The sequence below is a fragment of the Paroedura picta genome, chromosome 2, assembly GCF_049243985.1.
Source record: "Paroedura picta isolate Pp20150507F chromosome 2, Ppicta_v3.0, whole genome shotgun sequence".
Classification (NCBI taxonomy): Eukaryota; Metazoa; Chordata; class Lepidosauria; order Squamata; family Gekkonidae; genus Paroedura; species Paroedura picta.
The window spans coordinates 34,328,185-34,340,675 of NC_135370.1; the positions used below are offsets into that span (position 1 = coordinate 34,328,185).

Below are 12,491 nucleotides of genomic sequence, written 5' to 3' on the forward strand. Positions count from 1 at the left end.
TTTCGTCCTTTCCCGCCAAGCCGGGTTGAGCCCCCTTGACTTGCGGCCGCTGTGAGGAAGGAGAAAAGGAAGGGGCCGGGGGACCGCCACAGCGACTCCAGCCGGGCAAAAAGCCTACAGCACCCGGTATTCCCAGGCGGTCTCCCATCCAAGTACTAACCAGGCCCGACCCTGCTTAGCTTCCGAGATCAGACGAGATCGGGCGTGTTCAGGGTGGTATGGCCGTAGGCGCTGGGACTGCTTCCTCTGCCTCTTTTCTGCAGGCGGCCTTATTTCCTCCCCCTCACCCAAGAAAAACCACGTGTCTCGGCCTCGGAATAGTGGGACGGCGTCTTTTCCCACCGGACGCCCAGCCCTAACAACACGGGCAGCTCTGTCCCCGGGAAACACCAAGTACCCTGGCCTACTCCCTCACGGACTCCAGAAGGACTCCCTTCCCTCACTGGGCTTTAAAGGACAGAAGGAACGAAAGAGAAGCAAAGGAAAGATCTCATGTGTAAGATTTCCGTTTTCCCTTTCCCTCCTGTCCCCCCAAGCTGCCTTCAGCTCTCTTGAGCTGCGACTGCTGCAAGGAAGGAGAAAAGGAAGGGGTCGGGGACTGCCACAGCAAAAAGCCTACAGCACCCGGTATTCCCAGGCGGTCTCCCATCCAAGTACTAACCAGGCCCGACCCTGCTTAGCTTCCGAGATCAGACGAGATCGGGCGTGTTCAGGGTGGTATGGCCGTAGGCCCTGGGACTGCTTCCTCTGCCTCTTTTCTGCAGGCGGCCTTATTTCCTACCCATCCCCGTAAGGTCGACATGTCTTGGCCTTGGAGTGGTGCGCCGGCATCTTTTCCCACCCGATGCCCAATCCTAAGTACACCAGGACAGCCAATTGTCTCAGGCATAAACACTATCGCCGCGGGGGGTTCTGAGTACATGGATACTCTTCTAACATCAGTATATCAGTATATGGATACTGTTCTAACATCTATGACATCAAGGCTTCTAGTTATGTTCGAGATACCACAGGCTTTCTGAGGAAAATACAATCTTTGAACAACCTTCCAGTGAATACCATTTTAGCCACCGTGGATGTGGAATCCCTGTATACCAACATCCCCGCACTAAATGGATTACAAGCCATTAGGAATACAATTTCTAACAACACCATAGCTGAGAGCCAGCAAATCGTGTCAATTTCTGCTCACCCATAACCTCTTCAGATTTGGTGATGATTTGTTCCTTCAGATCAGTGGTACAGCCATGGCCACCCGCATAGCGCCTCCATACACGAACATCTTCATGGCAGACCTGGGGCAACGCTTCCTGAAGGCTCAACCGCTCACACCTCTCGTATACCTGCGATTCATTGCTGATATTTTTATCGCCTGGACACATGGTCAAGAAGCCCACTTGGCATACAATAACTTTGACCCCACTAATAACATGACAATGAATCAATCTACGCAAGAAATCCACTTTCTGGACACTACTATAAACATAAACAATGCCTGCCTAGAGACCACCTGGTGCCGAAAGCGTACAGACGGACAGACGTACCTGCATGCCTCTAGCTACCATCCTAAACATACCAAACAATCCATTGTATAGAGCCAGGCCCTACGTTATAACCGCATCCGCTCCAATCCCACGGATAGAGATTCCCACCTGAATGATGAACAACAAACCACTTGTGTGTGCCACAGTTTACTAATTTATCATAATTCATTTTTGCTATATATTCCCATTGTCATGTAGGGAATTCTTTTTTTTTATTTTTTTATTTTCAAAGTCAAAGTCAAACACCTTTATTGGCATAATCATAACAAAACATCTATATAAAAAACAAAGCAATTCAAATCCCGATCCCTTGGAGAAAATCCCGTGGAGGAATTTTGCAATGCCTTCGGTTACTTGAGGATTGTGGTCCAATAAAAGAGAGGACTACTGTTGAGGGACCGTGGATCTTGCTTGCCTGCATGAGAGGATATATGGAGCATTCTCTGATGGTTGTGTTGCTCACAGAGGAGGAGAACGTGTTCCACACAGTCTGGTTTCTTGGCAGGACATGGGCAGAGTCTGTCGGCATATCGGATTATAGCATATCGACCTTTAGTCACTGCCGCTGGTAGGAGGTTTAGCCTTGCTAGCAAAAAATCGCTTCAGGGAAGACGATTTTAAAGATGTAAAGTACTCGGGACCCTTCTTGCTGCGGGATAGATATCAAAAAAGATGTGAGAGCATGTTCTGTGGGCTCCGGCAATAGTGTTTTGATAGTCAATGTCCAAAATTTGTTGCCTGATGTGTTGTAAGCTTGGTTCTCTTCAGGGTTTTCCAAGAGCTCAATAGACAGGCCTAAAGACGGTAGTTTGATGTTAATCTTCATGAAGCAGGGAGATAGAAACTTATCAGACAACATAAGGTAGACTAAGCTCCCAGCTGGGGCTCTAAAGTTCAGGCGGAGCCAGTATTTAAAGGTACGGAGCCAGCCTAGAGAGGCCAATTGGGTGATGCCAGTCTCCAAGTGTATTGTGGAGGCAGAAATGCACTTGGGAAGACCCAATAATTGACAAAGGAAGGCAGATTGCAGCCTCTCTACTCCTACAGGGAGGTCTGGTATGCCATAGGAAAGTTTTGGGATCAGCATAGCTTGAAAGATCTTTTTTTTTTTATATAATGATTTTTTTTTATTTTCATAAAGATAGAAATATAATCATCATTTGAGAATATACGACCCCACATTGACTCCACAGTGATATAAACTTTTGCCCAAAACTCTAAAAGCCATGAGTCTAAGAGCCATCCACATTTCCACTACATTAAAAAAAAGGCCTGTTTAGATATACAAAAGAAAAGTTGTTATTAATCAACTTATTTGAGAGATCGTAGACCTCACGTTAACTGCTTGATACAATCTAAGAGCTATCCTGGCAGATATTTCTAGGTTTAAGTTAGATGCTTAACATTAAACATTTCTTATAGAACAGTATAAGTTTTGGCCCTGTATCAATACCCTGATGAAGGGAGAGGAAAGTAGGGCTTTGCCTTAAAGATGTACAAAGAAAAAAAATTACAAAAGGATTTCATAATTTCTCCTTATCCTTAATACAGATACATCTACAAACCATTTATACTTGACCCATTCTAAGAGCCATCCTGACAGGTATAAGTTGAGAGATTTGCATCTTCTACAGATCAATATGGGCTTTGGCCCTATAACAATACACCAATAAAAAAACATAATAAGGGGGGAAAGCCCCATTTTATATTTCCAACGCTAACGATTATATTACCTATATGCCTACTAAGAAAAAGAAACAAGAGAGAAAAAAGGCACTGCTTCCCCTTTTTCATAAAAATAGCAATGTAGAATACAGTATGTGTTGTTAATACAGAGAATAATAAGATTTCCAGGTTTAGATTAAATGCTTAACATTAAACATAAAACAATATAAGCTTTCAGTCTTCTATAGCTTCTCCTTAACCTTGGTTCTGATACATCTACAAAACAATTTATGCTTGACCCATTCTAAGAACCATCCTAACAGATATATTTTCAGATTTAAGTTGAAAGCTTTACATTAAACATTTTCTACAAGTCAGTGTAGGCTTTAGTCCTAGGACAATACACTAATAGAAGAAAGAAAAAATAAGGGGGGAGAACCCCATTTTACATTTTCAGCACTAATGATTATATTACCTATATGCCTACAAAAGAAAAGAGACAAAAAAAAACAAGAGAGAAAGAGACACTGCTTCCCCTTTTTCATAAAAATGGAAATATAGAATACAGTATAACATTAAACATAAAACAATATGAGCTTTCGGTCTTCTTAAGGGGGTCTCATCTCGAGGCTTGCTACGTCTTGTCGTTCCTGTAAAATTATATTCTGTCCCATTGGCCTTTGGCGTAGAAAGTGCAGTTGTACTCTTTCCCACAGAGTATGCATCGATAAATCTTGAGGCCGTTGCACCTCCTGGACTCCAGTATCAATACAATTTTTCCCCCAGAGAAATCCTTTAAATCGGTTACTTTCACTGCGGATCCATATTTCTTTTGATTGATTTTTGTACACTGTTGCTTTGAGATGGCTGTATGTCTTTTTAAAAAGGGTGTCCTTATCTGGGCTGCAGAACTCCGGCATCCCATTTTCCGTCTCCAGAATTTCAGATTTCTCTTCTACTGTTGGTTTTCCACCTTGTTTAGAGCTGTCATCAGCCACTGTTATTGATCCATTATTCCTGTTAAAGACGTCTTCCTTGGCATCTTGGATCTCCTTGAAGATATGAATTTCAGATTTCTCTTCTGCTGTTGGTTTTCCACCTTGTTTAAAGCTGTCATCAGTCACTGTTATTAATCCATCATTCCTATTGAAGACTTCTTCCTTGCCATCTTGGATCTCCTTGGAGATATTTTTGATCAATCCATCTAAGAATACTTTGTAATCTTGGGTTTGTATCTCTATTAGATGAGCCAATCTTTTTAACATAGACATGATTTTGACTTTAAAAAAACCCGGCCTCAAACAATTTTACAAGTGGCCAGTAGAGGTCCTCTGTTTTATCCTCTAATGTTCTGGCACAGGCATATGACGTATTGAAGTTAGTTAAGGCAGAGATTCTTGTACTGGCACAGAGTTCTCGTGAGATTTTCCCATTCACAGCTCTTATCTTCTTATCTTCGAAAACCAAAACAATTACAATAAGAGCTTTTGCCAATTAATTCGAGTTGATTTGAGTCCTTCTTCTGCTTAGTTAGGAGAATTAGCCTGCCTATTAACGAGGTGGCTTCAGGCAGAGCAGAGTAAGAGGAGGGGGGAAACAAAGGGCTTTGATGCAGGAAGAAAGACGAAGAAAAAAAAAACCGAGAGATACTTGCAGTAAATGATGTTTTGGAACTCAGCCGATGTCCTCCCCTCAGTTCAAAGCATTCATTTGTGGTAAATCATCATGTAGGGTTGAAGCAGATACTTTAAGATTAAAGAAAGAAAAGAAAGTCCGAGGTAGAAAATGGCAGTCGTCATCTGGACCTGGAACGCTGACAGCCTATAATCCAGGGAGATATACTCCCTAAAGGATTGGAGACGGCCCCAAGAACTTCCTGGGTAGAAAGGTGAGGTGGGGTTTGCGTACCCCTCCTCTTTTCTGCCAATTGCTTGCACAATTGACCCCTGTCAGGCTTCAGAGATAGCAGAGCAGATGCCCTGCCACCCTCTCAGGACGACATCTTTAGCCACACCCCGTCATGTAGGGAATTCTTAGTGCCATTCCGCAGGACTTTAATGTAGCAGAAGGCTTGCAAATTGTAAACGCTACTAATTTGCAGTTCCGCAAGACGTCGCACGCTATCTGCCACACTCCTGTAACGGTCCAGCAAAAAGCGATTCCTTGTAGCGCTTAAAGGGAAATCGGGAAAAGTGTATTCACCCTCCGAAAAGCGCTACACTCTTGCAAACAATATGCAACACTACCGAAAAAGACCTGTGCGTTCCCATTGTTGCGGTTCCAACAAAGTCCCTCCCCCCTGGTTCTCTCCTCCGAACTTCCAGCGAAGCGATCGACATTTTTTTTTTCTCGGAGCGAGCAGATGGCAACGAACCAGCGAGCCTTCATTCACTCAGCGAGGCTTCTTCGGCTACAGTCCCTCCACAGAAGTGCTTTAAAACTCCCCTAAGACCCCAAGCACAACACAGCCCCGTTTGCAAGTTCCCTTCATTTTCGTCCGAAAATAGGGCCCATGCGGGGGGGGGGGATTTTTCTTTTCACTCGGGGGAGCGTGGTAACGATGAAACGCCAGCTCACATGCCAGCTGCCAGCTAGATGGGTCTCTCCGTTGCAACGAATTAAGGCATATTAGTTGCAACGTGGTTTTTTTTTTAAATTTTCCTAAAGGGAAAGGGGCTTTCCCGGAGCATGATTACTACCGCCCATTGGCTATTCGTTTGAGTGACCGCCAGGGGCGGGACAAAGCAGAGAAAAAATCGCTTCCCGTCTAGCGATTTTTGCGAGACTGGAAACCTGTGGGAAACGAATGAAACGATGCTGGATTCCACTAAAAAAGCAGGTATGCGTAACGCCGAGATTGCACTTTTAAAAATAGCGTTTCAGCTTTGTGGGACCAATTGGCAACATTGGTCCTTGTGCGGAAACACCCATAGTCTGAGGAAGATATCTTGCACTCGAAAGCTCACGCCTTGAACAAATCTTTGCAGGTCTTAAAGGTGCTACTGGACTCTGATTTTATTGTACATGGGCATCTGTGTCCCCAGGAAACAACAAACACCTAGGTCTGCTCCCTCCCGGAACCCTGAAGTGCTCCCTCACTGGGCTTTAAAGGAGAGAAGGAACGAAAGAGAAGCAAAGGAAAGCTCTCACGTGTACGATTTCTGTCTTCCTCTTTCGTCCTTTCCCGCCAAGCCGGGTTGAGCCCCCTTGACCTGCGGCCGCTGTGAGGAAGGAGAAAAGGAAGGGGCCGGGGGACCGCCACAGCGACTCCAGCCGGGCAAAAAGCCTACAGCACCCGGTATTCCCAGGCGGTCTCCCATCCAAGTACTAACCAGGCCCGACCCTGCTTAGCTTCCGAGATCAGACGAGATCGGGCGTGTTCAGGGTGGTATGGCCGTAGGCGCTGGGACAGCTTCCTCTGCCTCTTTTCTGCAGGCGGCCTTATTTCCTCCCCCCTCACCCAAGAAAAACCATGTGTCTCGGCCTCGGAATAGTGGGCCGGCGTCTTTTCCCACCGGACGCCCAGCCCTAACAACACGGGCAGCTCTGTCCCCGGGAAACACCAAGTACCCTGGCCTACTCCCTCACGGACTCCAGAAGGACTCCCTCACTGGGCTTTAAAGGACAGAAGGAACGAAAGAGAAGCAAAGGAAAGATCTCATGTGTAAGATTTCCGTTTACCCTTTCCCTCCTGTCCTCCCAAGCTGCCTTCAGCTCTCTTGAGCTGCGGCTGCTGTGAGGAAGGGGAAAAGGAAGGGGTCGGGGACTGCCACAGCAAAAAGCCTACAGCACCCGGTATTCCCAGGCGGTCTCCCATCCAAGTACTAACCAGGCCCGACCCTGCTTAGCTTCCGAGATCAGACGAGATCGGGCGTGTTCAGGGTGGTATGGCCGTAGGCCCTGGGACTGCTTCCTCTGCCTCTTTTCTGCAGGCGGCCTTATTTCCTCCCCACCCCCGTAAGGTCGACATGTCTTGGCCTTGGAGTGGTGCGCCGGCATCTTTTCCCACCCGATGCCCAATCCTAAGTACACCAGGACAGCCAATTGTCTCAGGCATAAACACTATCGCCGCGGGGGGTTCTGAGTACATGGATACTCTTCTAACATCAGTATATCAGTATATGGATACTGTTCTAACATCTATGACATCAAGGCTTCTAGTTATGTTCGAGATACCACAGGCTTTCTGAGGAAAATACAATCTTTGAACAACCTTCCAGTGAATACCATTTTAGCCACCGTGGATGTGGAATCCTGTATACCAACATCCCCGCACTAAATGGATTACAAGCCATTAGGAATACCATTTCTAACAACAGCATAGCTGAGAGCCACCAAACCGTGTCAATTTCTTCTCACCCATAACCTCTTCAGATTTGGTGATGATTTCTTCCTTCAGATCAGTGGTACAGCCATGGCCACCCGCATAGCGCCTCCATACACGAACATCTTCATGGCAGACCTGGGGCAACGCTTCCTGAAGGCTCAACCGCTCACACCTCTCGTATACCTGCGATTCATTGCTGATATTTTTATCGCCTGGACACATGGTCAAGAAGCCCACTTGGCATACAATAACTTTCACCCCACTAATAACATGACAATGAGTCAATCTACGCAAGAAATCCACTTTCTGGACACTACTATAAACATAAACAATGCATGCCTAGAGACCACCTTGTGCCGAAAGCGTACAGACGGACAGACGTACCTGCCTGCCTCTAGCTACCATCCTAAACATACCAAACAATCCATTGTATAGAGCCAGGCCCTACGTTATAACCGCATCTGCTCCAATCCCACGGATAGAGATTCCCACCTGAATGATGAACAACAAACCACTTGTGTGTGCCACAGTTTACTAATTTATCATAATTCATTTTTGCTATATATTCCCACTGTCATGTAGGGAATTCTTAGTGCCATTCCGCAGGACTTTAATGTAGCAGAAGGCTTGCAAATTGTAAACGCTACTAATTTGCAGTTCCGCAAGACGTCGCACGCTATCTGCCACACTCCTGTAACAGTCCAGCAAAAAGCGATTCCTTGTAGCGCTTAAAGGGAAATCGGGAAAAGTGTATTCACCCTCCGAAAAGCGCTACACTCTTGCAAACAATATGCAACACTACCGAAAAAGACCTGTGCGTTCCCATTGTTGCGGTTCCAACAAAGTCCCTCCCCCCTGGTTCTCTCCTCCGAACTTCCAGCAAAGCGATCGACATTTTTTTTTTCTCGGAGCGAGCTGAAAGCAACGAACCAGCGAGCCTTCATTCACTCAGCGAGGCTTCTCCGGCTACAGTCCCTCCACAGAAGTGCTTTAAAACTCCCCTAAGTCCCCAAGCACAACACAGCCCCGTTTGCAAGTTCCCTTCATTTTCGTCCGAAAATAGGGCCCATGCGGGGGGGGGGATTTTTCTTTTCACTCGGGGGAGCGTGGTAACGATGAAACGCCAGCTCACATGCCAGCTGCCAGCTAGATGGGTCTCTCCGTTGCAACGAATTAAGGCATATTAGTTGCAACCTGTTTTTTTTTTTTTTACTTTTCCTAAAGGAAAAGGGGCTTTCCCGGAGCATGATTACTACCGCCCATTGGCTATTCGTTTGAGTGACCGCCAGGGGCGGGACAAAGCAGAGAAAAAATCGCTTCCCGTGTAGCGATTTTTGCGAGACTGGAAACCTGTGGGAAACGAATGAAACGATGCTGGATTCCACTAAAAAAGCAGGTATGCGTAACGCCGAGATTGCACTTTTAAAAATAGCGTTTCCGCTTTGTGGGACCAATTGGCAACATTGGTCCTTGTGCGGAAACACCCATAGTCTGAGGGAGATATCTTGCACTCGAAAGCTCACGCCTTGAATAAATCTTTGCAGGTCTTAAAGGTGCTACTGGACTCTGATTTTATTGTACATGGGCATCTGTGTCCCCAGGAAACAACAAACACCCAGGTCTGCTCCCTCCCGGAACCCTGAAGTGCTCCCTCACTGGGCTTTAAAGGAGAGAAGGAACGAAAGAGAAGCAAAGGAAAGCTCTCACGTGTACGATTTCTGTCTTCCTCTTTCGTCCTTTCCCGCCAAGCCGTGTTGTGCCCCCTTGACCTGCGGCCGCTGTGAGGAAGGAGAAAAGGAAGGGGCCGGGGGACCGCCACAGCGACTCCAGCCGGGCAAAAAGCCTACAGCACCCGGTATTCCCAGGCGGTCTCCCATCCAAGTACTAACCAGGCCCGACCCTGCTTAGCTTCCGAGATCAGACGAGATCGGGCGTGTTCAGGGTGGTATGGCCGTAGGCCCTGGGACTGCTTCCTCTGCCTCTTTTCTGCAGGCGGCCTTATTTCCTCCCCCTCACCCAAGAAAAACCACGTGTCTCGGCCTCGGAATAGTGGGCCGGCGTCTTTTCCCACCGGACGCCCAGCCCTAACAACACGGGCAGCTCTGTCCCCGGGAAACACCAAGTACCCTGGCCTACTCCCTCACGGACTCCAGAAGGACTCCCTCACTGGGCTTTAAAGGACAGAAGGAACGAAAGAGAAGCAAAGGAAAGATCTCATGTGTAAGATTTCCGTTTTCCCTTTCCCTCCTGTCCCCCCAAGCTGCCTTCAGCTCTCTTGAGCTGCGGCTGCTGTGAGGAAGGGGAAAAGGAAGGGGTCGGGGACTGCCACAGCAAAAAGCCTACAGCACCCGGTATTCCCAGGCGGTCTCCCATCCAAATACTAACCAGGCCCGACCCTGCTTAGCTTCCGAGATCAGACAAGATCGGGCGTGTTCAGGGTGGTATGGCCGTAGGCCCTGGGACTGCTTCCTCTGCCTCTTTTCTGCAGGCGGCCTTATTTCCTACCCACCCCCGTAAGGTCGACATGTCTTGGCCTTGGAGTGGTGCGCCGGCATCTTTTCCCACCCGATGCCCAATCCTAAGTACACCAGGACAGCCAATTGTCTCAGGCATAAACACTATCGCCGCGGGGGGTTCTGAGTACATGGATACTCTTCTAACATCAGTATATCAGTATATGGATACTGTTCTAACATCTATGACATCAAGGCTTCTAGTTATGTTCGAGATACCACAGGCTTTCTGAGGAAAATACAATCTTTGAACAACCTTCCAGTGAATACCATTTTAGCCACCGTGGATGTGGAATCCTGTATACCAACATCCCCGCACTAAATGGATTACAAGCCATTAGGAATACCATTTCTAACAACAGCATAGCTGAGAGCCACCAAACCGTGTCAATTTCTTCTCACCCATAACCTCTTCAGATTTGGTGATGATTTCTTCCTTCAGATCAGTGGTACAGCCATGGCCACCCGCATAGCGCCTCCATACACGAACATCTTCATGGCAGACCTGGGGCAACGCTTCCTGAAGGCTCAACCGCTCACACCTCTCGTATACCTGCGATTCATTGCTGATATTTTTATCGCCTGGACACATGGTCAAGAAGCCCACTTGGCATACAATAACTTTCACCCCACTAATAACATGACAATGAGTCAATCTACGCAAGAAATCCACTTTCTGGACACTACTATAAACATAAACAATGCATGCCTAGAGACCACCTTGTGCCGAAAGCGTACAGACGGACAGACGTACCTGCCTGCCTCTAGCTACCATCCTAAACATACCAAACAATCCATTGTATAGAGCCAGGCCCTACGTTATAACCGCATCTGCTCCAATCCCACGGATAGAGATTCCCACCTGAATGATGAACAACAAACCACTTGTGTGTGCCACAGTTTACTAATTTATCATAATTCATTTTTGCTATATATTCCCACTGTCATGTAGGGAATTCTTAGTGCCATTCCGCAGGACTTTAATGTAGCAGAAGGCTTGCAAATTGTAAACGCTACTAATTTGCAGTTCCGCAAGACGTCGCACGCTATCTGCCACACTCCTGTAACAGTCCAGCAAAAAGCGATTCCTTGTAGCGCTTAAAGGGAAATCGGGAAAAGTGTATTCACCCTCCGAAAAGCGCTACACTCTTGCAAACAATATGCAACACTACCGAAAAAGACCTGTGCGTTCCCATTGTTGCGGTTCCAACAAAGTCCCTCCCCCCTGGTTCTCTCCTCCGAACTTCCAGCAAAGCGATCGACATTTTTTTTTTCTCGGAGCGAGCTGAAAGCAACGAACCAGCGAGCCTTCATTCACTCAGCGAGGCTTCTCCGGCTACAGTCCCTCCACAGAAGTGCTTTAAAACTCCCCTAAGTCCCCAAGCACAACACAGCCCCGTTTGCAAGTTCCCTTCATTTTCGTCCGAAAATAGGGCCCATGCGGGGGGGGGGGATTTTTCTTTTCACTCGGGGGAGCGTGGTAACGATGAAACGCCAGCTCACATGCCAGCTGCCAGCTAGATGGGTCTCTCCGTTGCAACGAATTAAGGCATATTAGTTGCAACCTGTTTTTTTTTTTTTTACTTTTCCTAAAGGAAAAGGGGCTTTCCCGGAGCATGATTACTACCGCCCATTGGCTATTCGTTTGAGTGACCGCCAGGGGCGGGACAAAGCAGAGAAAAAATCGCTTCCCGTGTAGCGATTTTTGCGAGACTGGAAACCTGTGGGAAACGAATGAAACGATGCTGGATTCCACTAAAAAAGCAGGTATGCGTAACGCCGAGATTGCACTTTTAAAAATAGCGTTTCCGCTTTGTGGGACCAATTGGCAACATTGGTCCTTGTGCGGAAACACCCATAGTCTGAGGGAGATATCTTGCACTCGAAAGCTCACGCCTTGAATAAATCTTTGCAGGTCTTAAAGGTGCTACTGGACTCTGATTTTATTGTACATGGGCATCTGTGTCCCCAGGAAACAACAAACACCCAGGTCTGCTCCCTCCCGGAACCCTGAAGTGCTCCCTCACTGGGCTTTAAAGGAGAGAAGGAACGAAAGAGAAGCAAAGGAAAGCTCTCACGTGTACGATTTCTGTCTTCCTCTTTCGTCCTTTCCCGCCAAGCCGTGTTGTGCCCCCTTGACCTGCGGCCGCTGTGAGGAAGGAGAAAAGGAAGGGGCCGGGGGACCGCCACAGCGACTCCAGCCGGGCAAAAAGCCTACAGCACCCGGTATTCCCAGGCGGTCTCCCATCCAAGTACTAACCAGGCCCGACCCTGCTTAGCTTCCGAGATCAGACGAGATCGGGCGTGTTCAGGGTGGTATGGCCGTAGGCCCTGGGACTGCTTCCTCTGCCTCTTTTCTGCAGGCGGCCTTATTTCCTCCCCCTCACCCAAGAAAAACCACGTGTCTCGGCCTCGGAATAGTGGGCCGGCGTCTTTTCCCAC

At 47.5% G+C, this 12,491-nt stretch overlaps 7 non-coding genes across 7 annotated transcripts; all 7 read right to left on the reverse strand.

Moving 5' to 3' along the window:
• Positions 1–111: 111 nt before the first annotated feature.
• On the reverse strand, positions 112–230 carry LOC143830993 (5S ribosomal RNA). The gene has a single exon (XR_013228641.1). It is a non-coding gene; the product is annotated as a 5S ribosomal RNA (ribosomal RNA).
• Positions 231–612: 382 nt separating this feature from the next.
• LOC143830994 (5S ribosomal RNA) lies at positions 613–731 on the reverse strand. The gene has a single exon (XR_013228642.1). It is a non-coding gene; the product is annotated as a 5S ribosomal RNA (ribosomal RNA).
• A 5,761-nt stretch (positions 732–6,492) lies between these two features.
• On the reverse strand, positions 6,493–6,611 carry LOC143830995 (5S ribosomal RNA). Its single transcript, XR_013228643.1, has one exon. It is a non-coding gene; the product is annotated as a 5S ribosomal RNA (ribosomal RNA).
• A 378-nt stretch (positions 6,612–6,989) lies between these two features.
• Positions 6,990–7,108, reverse strand: LOC143830997 (5S ribosomal RNA). Its single transcript, XR_013228645.1, has one exon. It is a non-coding gene; the product is annotated as a 5S ribosomal RNA (ribosomal RNA).
• A 2,268-nt stretch (positions 7,109–9,376) lies between these two features.
• LOC143830998 (5S ribosomal RNA) lies at positions 9,377–9,495 on the reverse strand. The gene has a single exon (XR_013228646.1). It is a non-coding gene; the product is annotated as a 5S ribosomal RNA (ribosomal RNA).
• A 377-nt stretch (positions 9,496–9,872) lies between these two features.
• Positions 9,873–9,991, reverse strand: LOC143831036 (5S ribosomal RNA). The gene has a single exon (XR_013228676.1). It is a non-coding gene; the product is annotated as a 5S ribosomal RNA (ribosomal RNA).
• Positions 9,992–12,260: 2,269 nt separating this feature from the next.
• Positions 12,261–12,379, reverse strand: LOC143830999 (5S ribosomal RNA). The gene has a single exon (XR_013228647.1). It is a non-coding gene; the product is annotated as a 5S ribosomal RNA (ribosomal RNA).
• Between the last annotated feature and the right edge of the window lie 112 nt (positions 12,380–12,491).